Source organism: Microcaecilia unicolor, chromosome 2, assembly GCF_901765095.1.
Source record: "Microcaecilia unicolor chromosome 2, aMicUni1.1, whole genome shotgun sequence".
Classification (NCBI taxonomy): Eukaryota; Metazoa; Chordata; class Amphibia; order Gymnophiona; family Siphonopidae; genus Microcaecilia; species Microcaecilia unicolor.
The window spans coordinates 164,891,531-164,906,602 of NC_044032.1; the positions used below are offsets into that span (position 1 = coordinate 164,891,531).

At 40.9% G+C, this 15,072-nt stretch overlaps 1 protein-coding gene across 1 annotated transcript in view; it reads right to left on the reverse strand.

The window, feature by feature from the left end:
- Window positions 1-15,072, reverse strand: part of FBXL17 (F-box and leucine rich repeat protein 17) — a 679,280-nt gene that overhangs the window by 461,261 nt on the left and 202,947 nt on the right. The window lies entirely within an intron of this gene.

Consider the following 15,072-nt stretch of genomic DNA (forward strand, 5'->3'; position numbering starts at 1 on the left):
ACTTTGAGTTCCAGCCCCCACTGGGCATCTGCTGCTATAGCTGGCAGAGATCCTCAAGCCCCACCAGCCAAAGAGACTTTCCATCGGCATTCTGTCTGTAAGCAGCATTTTCTATGGGGCGCCACCGCCACAGGGCTGGGACCTCAACCTTCCCCTTGTGCATGCTCAGTTTTTGGAAAACTGAGAATGTGTGGGGGAGCGGGGTACCTGCCCCATTCATGCTCAATTTTCATTTATGCATGGGGGTGGTAGGAGTCCGGCACAGGGGTAGTGGAAGCCCACAGAAAATGCTGCTGACAGATGGAACGATGATGGAGAATCTCTTCGGCTGGTGGGGGCTTGGGTTCCTGCCAGCAGTCAAAGGTATTTGGGGGTCGCCACATGGGGGTAGGCAGGAGGAGCACACACAGAGCAGGGGGTGGGACAGAATGCGGCTTCGGCAAAATCAAAAGATGCAATTGTGCCTGTTAAAAGAAAAAAGGGCACAAAAATAAGGGAACAATCCGACCGAGTCAAAAACAAAGGAAATTTTAAAAGGTGGACAAAAGTAAATGAACTACGGGAACCTTTTTTTTTTAACTGTAGAACTGAAAATAAAATAAAGAAAAATAAGGCAAAGAGCCAAAAAACTGTCGAAGACTCTTTCCCGGGCCTGAGAGGAGCACAGAAAAACTCTATCACACCTCAACGCGGAAAAAAGAACAGAGGAACGTGTTCACGCGACGGGCGGCAAACTGGTCCGTGCATGCGCGGTGCACGCGCACCAGAAGACTCTGGCAAAACGTTTTTTTATATTTTGCTTGCAAAATGCCGATTCCTGGGCCGACACGGATGTCGACCCACATGTGAGAACAAGTAGTCTGCTTATCCTCGGAGAAAACCAGTTAGCAAATGAGCTTTTTTTTCTGATTATTGGCTACATTTGAAAACATCTGCAGAGAATGGCTAGCAATATAATTGTTCTAATTTGATTCTGAGCTCCATGTGTAAACGTTTAGGGGAACGATAGCATTTCTTTGAAGTTGAACAGTTTTTGGGATGGTCTTCCTCTTCCTATTACATTTCAAAAGATGAGGTGGGGGCTTATTATATTCTCAGACTTTCCCATACCTGACTCTTTGACTCTCCGTTCTCTCCATTACAGGATCAGCCAGCTGCACATAGGAAGACTTCAAGCAGATGGGTTCTGCCTTTTTGTCACAATTTGCAGGTAAGCACAAACCTCTCACCTACCCCTTCCTCTTCTGCTAGGTAGATGACCTGAGACATGCTCTGCTCTATGTAGATGCTAACTAAACACTTCTTGCTTATTGTAGGATAGGAGAGAGCACTGGAGCTGGTCAGCAGGAATGCAAGGGACAGCAGTGGACTCAGATACAGTGGACTGTGATACTGATAAACACTGTTTACAGCCTATGTACAAATGTCTTGTTCTCAGTTGTGGTTTCCTGCAAAAGGGGGGGGGGGGGAAGAGGCCATAGGAATGGATCTGTGTACAATCTTTTCCACTGGTCTCTAGGTTAGGTCTCCCCATCTTGTGTGCCTTCTGTCAAGATTTTCATCTCACATCTATCTTCACTGGCTTTACAGGTCTCAACATCTGGTGGCTATGATCCAACTTTGCTCCTTATGTGTATCTCCTTTAGGTTCCATTCCTATTTGTTTGGTGAACCCCATTCCCCTTTTTTTAGGTGTCCACCCATTCCCAGGGATCAGAAGGGGCCATTTATGTATTGACTGTCATTGTGAACATACTCCTACAATCCTCCATAGTTATGCCAATTTGAAAAAACTCTCCTGTCCTGAAAACCATTCTCAATTGGGGCAGAAGTGGGGCCCTTCACAGGCCCACCTGCATATGTCAGGGAAAAGGGGGAGGGGGAGGGGGAGGACATCTAGTTACAGTTCCTGCTCTACATGGAAGAAGGATCCGACTGAAAATAATAAGAAACAGCATAAGGAATGGCAAGTCAAATGCAAAGAGCTGATAAGGAAAGCAAAGACAGACTTTGAATAAAATATTGCACTGGAGGCAAAAACATGTGGAGGGGCATAATCGAACGGGCCGCCCAAGTTTTCCTGAGGGCGTCCTGGCAGGATGTCCCCGCGAAGGGGCGGGGAAACCCGTATTATCGAAACAAGATGGGCAGCCATCTTTCATTTCGATAATACGGTCGGGGACGCCCAAATCTCAACATTTAGGTCGACCTTAGAGATAGTCGACATAAATGTTAAGATGGTCGACCTTACAGATGGTCGTCCCCAGTTTTCGGCGATAATGGAAACCGAGGACGCCCATCTCAAAAATGACCAAATTCAACTCATTTGATCATGGGAGGAGCCAGCATTCGTAGTGCACTGGTCCCCTTGACATGCCAGGACACCAACCAGGCACCCTAGGGGGCACTGCAGTGGACTAACTGATGCACTAACTGAACGGAAAAAGCCCTTCCCTTACCGATCCTTTAGCGATTTGGAAAGGAATGGGCATGCCTGAAGGAAATCGCATGCAAATGAGCTGTTCGCTGTTAGCTCATTTGCACACAATTTCCTTCCTAAGGAGGGGAAGCCAGTGTAGAGTAGCCAAGCATTATGCGTGGCTGCTCTGCGCATGCCAAAGACAGCTTCATACATGCAGACAAGCTGCGTGTATAATAGCTGTCTACAACCTTAAAAAAACACAAGTCCAGGTGAAAACGTCCAAGTGCTCGTCAGGGACGTCTTTTTTTTTTTTTTTTTTTTTTTTTTAGTATGGGTGAAGGACATCCAAATCTTAGGCGCCTTCACTATGCCTGCATACCTGTGAAGGGCAGTTGAGAACGTCCAAAATGTGGATGTTTCTGTGAGAAGGACATCCTTGCCTTTGCTATGCCTCCGACACCCCCTTTATTTACTTATTTGGATTTTGGATCACAAGTAGCAGCAGTGGGATTTGAACCGGCCACCTCTGGTTTGCAAGACCAGTGCTCTAACCACTAGGCCACTCCTCCACTCCACTCCCCTGAAATTTGGTCGTCCCTGTGGGGGGGGGGGGCAGTTCAGGACGTCCAAAATGTTTGGAAGAAGGACGTCCACGCCTTTGCTATGCCTCTGTTGACACACACATACCTCTCCCCCCCCCCGGGACCTGTATACTGCTGCGATGGACCCGAGTATGATATTTGAGGCTGACAAAAAAAGTTTTTTAAGTTGTTTTTTCAGGGTGGGAGGGGGTTAGTGACCACTGAGAGAGTAAGGGGAGGTCATCCCCGATTCCCTCCGGTGGTCATCTCGTCAGTTCGGGCACCTTTTTGAGGCTTGGTCATAAGAAAAAATGGACCAAGTCGGCCAAGTGCTCGTCAGAGACGCCCTTCTTTTTTCCATTATTGCATCTGTTAGGCACGCCCCAGTCCCGCCATCGCTATTCCTCCGACACGCCCCCAGGAACTTTGGTCATCCCCACGATGAGAAGCAGTTAGGGACGCCCAAAATCGGCTCTTGATTAAGCCAATTTGGGTGACTCTGAGAGAAGGACGCCCATCTCCCGATTTCTGTCAAAAGATGGGCGCCCTTCTCTTTCAAAAATAAGCCTGATAGTAAAAACTTTTTTTAGGTATATTAGAAGCAAGAAGCTGGCAAAAGAATCAGTTGAACCGCTAGATGACTGAGGGGTAAAAGGAGCACTCAGGGGTAAAAGGAGCACTCAGGGAACACAAAGCCATAGCAGAGAGCTTAAATGAATTCTTTGCTTCTTTCTTCCAAGCACACCTGAAGAAGCTCTCTTTTGCATAATGCATAACACTAAGGCAAGTGTTATGTAGAAGTATTTACTTGTGATCTCACCTTTAATGGTCTGGGGCCTATACAAGCCTGATCCATTCTTTTCTAACCAATATGGATTCTACAGCCTGAGGCCTGAATGCATCTGTAACCATCAGAAACCAGCTTTTCCACAAAAGGAAAATTACTGCTGGGCATACCAAGATGACATCATCGAAGGACACAGTATTTGTTGCAAACTAGCCCCCATTATCTCCTGGGAAGAATGGAGGAGAGAAACACAGATGGCTCCAGGAGTATAGGATCCGTCAGGGAGGTTTGCTTGCCGTCTGATAACAGTTTCTTTGCTATAACAAAAGCCTCTCTTCATGACCATGAATCTGGCTCGACATTATTTCACCATCTGTGATTGGTCCACAGGTATCATCTGACCCAGAGGATGCCAATGTTGGACTGAGGAGGAAGAGGAGAAGACTAGAAGACTTGCTAGATGGCTCTGAGAGAGAGCAAGAGACTGATTTCCTAAACACCAGGGAACCGCAGACCTTGTAACAAACTGACAAAGTTAGCTCAGCTACAATACATGGCCTCACCCGTAAGACTGTGCTATCTGTACCCAGAATATAGACCTTGGACTTTATTCCTGGACTAAGAGACTCGCTGGGGCTTCAGCTTGAGACTCCAAGGAGGAATCCGCTTCTTTACCATTGGAAGTCTGCCATAAAGATGGCAAGGTGAGATAACAGGATATACTACCTATGGTCAGGGGATAGTTAGTCCATGGTTCTATCTGTGATAGATTGGTTGTCAGGATTGGTAGTCTGTGAATCATCAGCTGCTAAGTGTTTTGCACAAGTCAGGTTAGTGGTGTAAGTTTTCATAATCAGTAGGATATCAGTTTTGTGATTAGTTGTGTGATCACTCATTTAGATGGCCTATTTGATTAATCATATATCTTTGTATATATTTTGGTGATAATCTATTTTTGGTACAAGCTATTTTTGTAATCTTGCTTTGCAATTTGCCACATATATAACTATTATTTTTCTACATAATAAATAATATATATATATATATATAAATCTTCTCTGTGGAATTGTTCCTTTCAGTGGTACAGCTAGCTAGCCGAAGGGCGAATTAGGTACTGTCATTCCCCTGTGCAAACGAGTCCAGAATAATTACTTTTGTGTGTGATTATCTGTTATAAAGTACCTTATATTTTGGGGGCTTCGTCCTCTTGTGTATATTCATACAGTTAGCAGTAAATTTGAGAGACTGAGATCATAATCCACATGCCCTGGTTTAGGAGTAAGTTTCATTTCTGTCATGGTATGCGCAAAATTAACCCACTTGAAGAAACTGCCCCCAAATTCAATACAGCTGTAAAAATGTCTTCAGTTAAAAAATGCATCCAGAAAGCTGGTAAGTAAAATCTTAAAAGTTAAAACAGCATACTTTGCTGGAATAAGTAGATGTGCTCATGTTTTCCAACTACTACTCAAAGCTTATTGCTCCATAATGTTGACTAGGGTGTAATTTCCTATTGCAAAATCTAAGTAGTTGTAAAACAAATGGAAAGACTCTTCCTATCAACAACCTGGAATACTATATTTAGTGTTTCACTTCCTAGTGTAGTGTAACATGGTTAAAAGTTGAACTAATCCCAACTAGACATTTTAAAGTTTAAGATACTTCAAATAGTTTTCACAAGACCATATTTTATAGAATAATAACATGAACTAGGACATTCAAACACAAGAATCACAGTCACCAATCTGCTCTCCCTCCTTCAAGAACAGCTTACAGGAAAAATAATTATAACAAATGTGACCAGATCTCTGATAAAAAGTTTAACTATGAGAGAGCTGGAGTATCTGGAGAGCTTTGACAGCAGTGCCTGAAGTTGGGGAAGACCTTTCTATCTGCCTTACGTCAGTATTATAGCAGTGTTATTTGAATGTTCTAATTGTGTGCTTATTAGATAGTCCATCACTTGCATCATATTATATCTCTGTTACTCGAATTTCAGTGATATTAAATGTGTATATTTTTGATCCTGTTTCATGGTAGTCTAATTATTAGGTTTCAATTTGCTATTTTCAAGTTTTCCTCTTTCATTTATGTTTATACTTGTACATTTTACTACTGTTATGCTGTTAACAAAATTGTAAGTTTGATGTTAAACTGTACACCACCTCGGGTGAATCTCTTCATAAAGGTGGTTAATAAATCCCAATAAAAATAATAATCTGTAGTGGCCAGCATGGGGTAATGATGTCAACGACCCTCCTCCTCCCTTTGCTACAAGACTTAAGGCCTCCTTGGCTGCCTTATTCCACCTGTGGCAGCCAGCACAGGAAACTGACATCAACAACATTGCTCCCCATTTTGCTATATGATCTAGACATGCTGTGTGAGTTGTGGGAGAGAGTTGGAGTACCTGGGGAGTTATGAGAGCTAGGCTTGGTGCAGGGGAGACCTCTTTAGCTACCTTATTTCACGTGTGGCAATTGGTGCGTGGGGAGGTGTGACATCAGCTACACTCCTCATCCTCTTTGCTAACAGGCCTAGCCTCTACAGTGCATGGCTGTTGGCATGTAGCTGTTGGGGTGTACCAGAAGGGGTGTGACAAAAGGGGAAGGTCTGGCCCCTTTGCAGCAGCTTTGAAGCAGGTTTGGATTAGCAATTTGGTTGCCCTTTTTCACCATGGTTAGTTTGTCTTCCTTTAGTCTCCTGGGATTAAGACTGTTGTGTTAACATGAAGAAAAAGGAAGGCGAACAGAAGACTCTAGCTGCCTGTACTTCAGTATCTATAGGGTCTATGGATAAACAACTAGTAGTACAGTTCAGGATGGTGATCTCATCTCTCCAGCTCTATCAGAAAGTGCTTCACTCAGCTCTGATGGCAGGGTCCCACTCCCTCCACCATCTGCCTCTATATTTGTTATACCCTCTGAGTCTTTGGAAGATGGCTAGTTTCCATTTATTTATTTACTTGAATTTAGCTCACATCTTTTCTTCAATAGCTCACGGTGAGTTACACTAGGTACTTTCCTGTTCCCAGAAGACTTACAAACTAATATCGTACCTGAGACAATAGAAAATAAAGTGACTTGCCCAAAATCACAAGGAGCAGCAGCAGGATTTAAACCTGGTTTCCCTGGATGCCAACCACTATTCTAACCACTAGGCTACTCCTTTACTCTAGTTAAGGAACAGGGCATTAATGACATCAAGACTAGACTCCTTTCCAGATCTTTTACCAGTTCCATTGTCAATTTTTTTTGATAAATTGGACTAGAATGTAACTGACAAGTACTTACTTGGTAAAGCTTTGGAATGCACTTCCAGTAGAAGTGAGATCATGTTTCTTCTATGCTCTCTTTCGTAAACAGTTGAAATCATATTTGTTTTCAAAATTTTTGTTTTGAGATTGCCATTTTTCTGTTTATATTATTATTAATTATCATCATCAGAAATAGACTGTGCTATTTTTCTATGATAATTGTTAATCCACTCAACCTAAATTTAGGGAGGGAAGCAAGCTACAAGTACCCATCATCATCATCAGGGCTGAGGGAATGCTTCAAGGAATGTTTACTCAGCTGTGTTCCTTCACTGAAATAGCCACTTCCAAATTTAAGGACTTGGACTCTACACTGGAACGTTTTGAGAAATGACTGCAGCTGATGGAGCCAAGGGTTTCATTCTCGCAGGCAGTAAAGGTGTTTCTGCTATTAAGGACAGCTTTAGTCTCCACCTTAAATTAGAATCCTTGGATAATCTGCTTCATGTTAATAATCTTAGATTTATCAGTTTTCCTGAGCTTTATTTGATGGCACCAGTTATGCTGCTAAGGAAGTAATTCAAGAAGGTATCACTGCTTTCTGAACCCTGATTCTACTACTTTTTTGAAATGTTCTACATACCAGGGAATTTCTCCAGGGAACAGAGTTCTAACAAGGATATGGTTGTGGCTAGTGATCAGGACAGCACTGACCAAACTGCTTTTTTAGAAGATTTACAGGATATGTTCTTTCGAGCTACGTTGCTAGTTACTTTTTCCTCAGAGAAAAAAAAATATTGGAGTTAAGAACCTTTTTTTTTCAGAATTCTATTTTAGACATTTTGGACAAGCAAAAACAAAGAAAAAACTTCATCTGGAATATATCATAAAAGGGGTGGACCAGTTCTACAACCAAGAAAACCCATTTTGCAGCAAGCATCACCCCTCCCCCCCACCCTTACAAATACATTAAATTATCAAAGGCAATGGGATTATTTATATCACCTCCTGGGATTGAACTTCCTCATACCTGATATATCCACTCTCCCATCCCCTATCCCATATGCACACACACTTACACCAGGACCACAAAATCAGTTGTCTGTATTAGTTACATCTTTTTCTTTGGAATTTCTTTTCTTGCCAGTCACATAGATTATTATTAAATTATTAATAGGCTCCAAAATGTTTTAGCTCATTTAACTTGGAGCTGTTCCATCACCAGTAATTCAAACAATAAATTTCTCCACTGCATGGCTGTGGGTGATTTGAGCTCCTCCAGTTGAGTAGAATATACTTCTGAGCCAACAACAATGCTTTCTGCAATAATTTTTACTCCCCTTCTGTCAATGAATTCAAGGTGTCAAATATACCAAACAAAAAGGTATACACTGACTTTCCCACTTTCACTTCCAGAATCTGCTCTAAGTATCTTACCATCTGGTCCCAGTATCTTTGGATCAGATCACACTTCCAAAACAAATTTGTTAAAGTAGAATTGGAGTCGATAATCAAAGAGATTTAACCAGCCAGGAACGGCTCCTGGCCAGTTTAAACTGCTTGTGCAGGGCTATCCACCGATATTCAACTGCATTTAACCAGTCAGTGCCACTGAATATCAGCACTAACTGCCAAACAAAAAAACAACTATTCTGTGAGTGGTCTGGTGGCAGAATCAGAACTTAAACCACATAAGGTGACCGCATAAAACACAGTCCTATCTTTACACATTTGATCTTACGCAGTTCAGTGCTGAACATTGCATTTAACTGCTTATAACCAGATAATCAATGCTGGTGCCCAGACATGGCCCTGCATTGACCATCTGGGCACAAAGCCAGTGGCAACCAAAAAAAAAAAACACTAACGGCCACCAGCTGAATATTGACCCCATTGTCTTCTACATATTTTAAGCATTTACCATCTTCTGATTTCCCCATGGCAACTGCTCATTTGTGAAATGCACAAGTTCTCAACAAATATTGATACTGTTGTTCCTTTAATCTTATATTTACCATCAAGACTAGCAAATGATAGGAGTGTGCAAGTCTTGCAACTATTTCTCTGTGTGTATGGCATTATTCAATGGTGGACTCCTACATAGAACTATTGTCCTTACACTTTTTTCGCTAACAAACATTCCTACAATTGCTCTTTAGCCTTCAAATGTAAATCTCTAGCATTCAATGTATGAATATGTTGAAATTGTAAACAGGCTGATGTGTCTTAAAGTGTTACGTAGCCTTGATGCCGTAGCATTTGAAAAGGCCTGAGCTTCTCTTCATTGTCAATTAAATCCTGCAAGACAGAGACTTTATTTTCTGCACTCCTTTGGCTGTCCAATGTTTAAATGATTTACTTAACGTCCCCACCAGGAAATTCACATTTTTCTGTAAGGGTAGCCATTTGGTAACTTCAGGATTGATACCCTTCCACTTACAAACCCAAATCCAGGTTTGTTGGAGGGGCTTATTATAATACTGGCCTTAATTGATCTAGATAGTTGGGAGTTCTTAGCATGCAGAAGAAAATCTAGAACCAGAGATAGAACAAAAGCTCTCTCCCAATCAACTGGCATATAACTAATCTAATGTAATCTAAAAAATATTTCTATACCACAGACACCTTGTAAAGTTCTATGCGGCTTACATAAAAAAGGAACTAGACATACCTGGAAAAGTACAAATAACATCCAGTAACATAATGCAATTAAAAATACTAAATCATCATAATCCTTACTTCTCAAATAGCCAAGTTTTTTTTTAATGTTTTTCAAAATAAGGTTATTAAAATGTCTAATCACAAAAGGAGGTGTTATGGAGCAAATTACCCAGCTACCATATCTGACACATCTTATTGTAAAAGTCCAAGTCTGGTAGGGCTAAACCACCCTCTGTCCTAGAGTACATGAGAGCTTGAAGTCTAATATGCACTTTTTACAGTGCCATAAGAACTTACTCAGCAACTGATGCAATAATTTATCTTTCTAGGCAATTAGTAAGGGCATAGTTTGCAGTAGATTTAACCATTTAGGAAAGATAAACATTTTGTATAAAAATATTCTTCCGACTAAAGAAACAGAAAAAGTCTTCCAAGTCTGTAGAAATCTCCCAATAAGGGGGTATACTGTATTTATATCATACAATGCATTTCTTTTTGTAATGAGATTGCTTAATATTTCACTTGGTCCCCTGCCCAATTCAAAGAAAAAGTCTCTCGCCAATTTGCCTTTACCTCACCACGGACTGGAATTGCCTCTATTTTTAAACAGTTCAGTTTCAGTCCTGCTATCCATTCAAATCTCTGAAACTCCTCCAACACTTGTTATAAGGATTCTTTTGGACTGGTCAATAATAAGTTTTCACTTCTTGTAATCCCAACTTGATTCCCTGTACATACAGATTACCTCATACAGATTACAAAAGAGGCCCAGAAACAAAAGGAATAGTAAAAAGAGGATAGTCCTGTCTTGTACCTCTAAATAGTTTAAAATCAAGGAAATTGTCCCATTTACTATAACAACAGTCCAGGGGTCCCAATATACTGCCCAAAAGACCCACAAAAAACTCCTTTTAACCCAATTTAGCTGTTAGAGAAAGAAACTCCCAGTGCACATAATCCAACGTATTTTGGGCATCACAACTGATTACTAATGCTGGTATTATAGCTGTTAGATATGACTCTATGGCCAGAAATATGTTGTGCCTTTATCAGGAGCAAGGTCACTGATGCCAATTGTTCTTGCAGTAATTTTGTCAAGATCTTGATATCAATATTCAAAAGTCAGATTGATCCATGTGCACTGGATCAGGGCCGTGCCAAGGGTCTCTGGCGCCCCCCTGCAGACTACCAGTTGGCGCGCCCCCCCCCCCCCCCCCGCGTCCGCACCTGCCTGGCTCCAAGGCAGCGATTCCCCTCTCTCCCCTGCCCTCCCGCTCCCATGTAGGAACTGCCCGCCCTCTTCTCCCCCTCAAGATCCCGTTCTTTTTTTTTTCTTTTAAATTTACCTTCCTCCGGCAGCGCAGCGTCAGTGAAGGAGGCGGCGCTCCCAGTCCCGACGTCTCTAGCCTTCCCTTGTTCGCTGCTCACTGCCCCGCCTTCTTCTCCTTCACTGACGCTGCGCTGCCGGAGGAAGGTAAATTTAAAAGAAAAAAAAAAAGGAACGGGATCTTGGGGGGGAGAAGAGGGCGGGCAGTTCCTACATGGGAGCGGGAGGGCAGGGTAAGCACGCAGCGGCGGCGCCTCCCAGACAATAGCACCCCCCTGCGGCGCTTACCCCACTTACCGCATCGGCACGGCCCTGCACTGGATCTTATATAAAAAACTATTCCATGTCCCCCTTGCAAAGTTTTCAAGCCTAGAAGTAATTCAGCCATCTTCTTATTCATATTAGTTAGCTTTGACTCATTGCTCAGAATTATCTCAAAATATTTTGGGCCTAGCCAAGGCACAATCTTCCTGTTCCCAAAAGACTTCAAAAGAGCAACTTTATGTGCATGATTCAGAATTTTTTGCTATAACGAGTCTCGGTCAGGGATCTCCCTGTTTCCTCTGTCCCAATGACAGGCTCATTCAATGTATAACTGATCCAGTCACTAACCAACAAGTAAGGCCGTGGCCAACCACTGTTCCAAAAAAAGCCAATTAACGCATTCACTAATTCTAGTGAACCAACAAAACAAAGATGACTCCTTTGTGAATAATTCTCTAACCTCCCTGTTTACTAAGCCACATTAGCGGCTGCAATGCGCTAATGTGTTGGCATTGCCGCGCGGCTTGGTAAACAGGGGGTAAAAGTCAGTGGTTCTCAAACCTGTTCTGAGGGACCACCACCTAGCTTACTTATCAGGACATTCCTCATCAATATGCATGAGAGCGATTTACAAATAATAGAGATGACAGCATGCAAATCTGCTTCATACATATTCATTAGGGATATCCTGAAAACCTGATAGGCTGGTGGTCCCCCAGGCCAGGTTTGAGAATCAGTGAAGTCATCTAATTTTAGTTTGTAGGTTGCCACCTTAGTTTTTAAGTCCTGCAGTTGCCTCTGTGCCCTCCAGAGCTACTACTACTACTACTATTAAACATTTCTATAGCGCTACTAGACTTACGCAGCGCTGTACAAATCAAACTCTGCATCAGATACCTGCACATAGTTTTAGGCGCTAGCATATCAACTAAGTGTATTCTATTTACCGCACTTAAATATAGACACCGTTCATAAAATACGCTTAGGTAGAAATGTTTTCCGCTTAGATTTTCTAGCCACCATATATAGAATCTGGCCCTATGTGTTTTAAGCAGGAATATTTGAAACAATTACTTGCCTTGAAGACACAGCCACTGCACTTATTTTATTTATTTATTCTTATATCCCACAATAGATTTCGGTTCAATGTGGTTTAGAATTATTAGTTTTGGAGGAGTTACATTGTTATGTTACAGTTACAGGCAATGTAGAACATAGGAAACATTTGGGAATTCATAGTATTTCCTGAAGTTTTAAGTCATTTCTGAACTGAAGATAGTTTGTAATACTGCGTATGACTTTGGGTATTGAGTTCCACCATTTGGAGCCCAGGTAACTAAATCTGGCCATATAGATGGATTTGTAGATTGTGTTTCTGCAATTGGATAGGTGAAGTAGCAGATAACTTCTAGTTCCTGGATTTGCATTTTTTGGTGATAGGTTAATCAGGTCTAACATGTAGTCTGGAGACATTCCAAATAGTATTTTGAATATTAGAATGCTAGTTTTGAAAATTAGTCTGACTTTTATTGGGAGCCAGTGCAGCATTACAAGCAGTGGGGTTGCTCTTTCGTATTTTGGTTTTTTTGTAAATAAGTCTTGCTGCCGAGTTTTGAACAGTCTGCAGTGATTTTATTGTGTTTTCTTTGCATCCTACATATGCTGCATTACAATAATCTAGTTGGGGCAATATTAAAGATTGTAGTATAAGACAAAATGATTTCCTGGGAAAATATTCTCTGTTTCTATAGGGTTTTGAAACTCTTTGATATGACTGCTAAAACCTGACTTTCAATGATGCTTATCGAGAATAATTCCTAGTATTTTTAGTTGTGGTTCAATTGGATATGTTGTTTGATTGATTGTGAAGTATTGGTAAGAAGTGGGATTATGCAAGTTTGATAGCACCAAGAATTTGGTTTTATCTTTAATTTTCAGTGGCCCAATTTTCCATGAGGGTGAGACCTTTTTTTTTTTTCAAAAAATTAAATCCAAGGAATTTCACTTGTACAGAAAAGTGTTTCTAAAGGTAACATAATCTTTTACAAAGAAATTCTAAAAAAAGGAAATATGATTTACACTCAAGTCCACAATGTTGGATCCAAGACTTAAAAGAGGAAAAAAAAATAAGAAAAATTAAAGGCATATTATACCTGACGTACATGAGCTAGATATTTACTTTATAAAGAGCTCTATTCATTCTCCTGATGTTCTCTTAGTTGCCAAAAATGCTGACAATTGAGAAGATTCAAACAAAGCATATTTTACATCTTTATATCTAATGATACATTTACATGGGTATCTTAGAAAAAAGGTTCCATCTATTTGTAGAACCCCAGGTTTCAACACAAGAAACTGCTTACGTCTACGCTGAATCTTAAAGCCTAGAAATAATTTCTCTCTATTTTTAAAGAACATCCTCAATAACCATTGTTTATCAAGGGATAATGCCACCGAAGCAACAACTATCGCTGCGGTGGCTATTTCTGAATCAGAAGTTTCTAATATTACGGAAACGTCCAAAGGTTCTTGCTGGTGCTCCACTGCTTTCCTCGGCAGATAGCAAACTTGTGAAAACGGAAGAAACTTGTCTTCCATTAAACCCAAAATTTCTTTCATATAGCGCTTCAACATTTCCAGGGGCCTAACTGTAGGCACCCTCGGAAAATTCAGAAAGCGGAGGTTATTACTCCTTGCAAAATTTTCAAAAGACTCACATTTAGTTCTCAAATTAGTCAAATCTTTAACCAAAGAGGTCTGTAAATATTGAACAGTAAAAAGATCTTTATCAATTTGATTTACTCGAGAGAGTAACTCCTTCGCTTCTGTTTCATTTTTTTCTACTCTCATCTCTACTTTAGAAAAGTCGAGACCTTTTTTTTTTTAAACTTTGGGCCTTGTTTGCTGAGCCGTACTGTAGGCATGCTAATGTTTTTAGTGCGTGCTAATGCTAGAGGCATCCATATATTCCTATGGGCGTCTCCAGCATTAGTGCACACTAAAAACGCTAGCACACCTTAGTAAACAGGGCACTTTGTGTATTATTTCTGTGATATCATTTTTAAAAGGTACATAAATAGCAACATCATCAGCATATAAATATGGGTTGTATCCCATGTTTTCCATCTTCTTTCTGAGTGGTGCCATCATGACATTAAATAGTATAGGTGAAATTGGGGAGCCTTGTAGCACTCCACATTCAGGGATCAAAGAGGCTGAGAACTGGTTACTAGATACAGAAACTCATTTTCAAAAGAAAAAAATGTCTAAAAGTGGCATAAAGCAGCATTTGTACGTTTTTCTCACAAAAACGTCCAAATTCGTATTTTTGAAACCTATTTTTCAGACATTTTTCTATGCTGTTTGTCTGCAGTGCGTCCAAATCTCTAAGGGTGTGTCAGGAGCATGTTAGGGGTGGGATCTAGGCATTCCTAAGACTTAGACATTTTATTTGACATTTTAATTATTTATTGAAAGTCAGTGCTAAGTTCCTCACTTTGTTTCTCCTAAACTCACTTTCACTTAAGCTGAGAAACTTTGCTCATATACAAACTTAAACTGTCAAATTTTCTCCATTCTGCATGCAGGAAATTCTTTTAAAACACACTTATATTGCCAGCATCCACTGTAGAATATACAAGTGCTCATCGATATTGAGTTCCCAATATACAAACAAGATAAAACATTCACATTTTTCAGTGTACTCAAATGATGGATGGGAAATGTATCTATCATACTATATAGGGGCTCATTTTCAAAGAACTTAGACTTACAA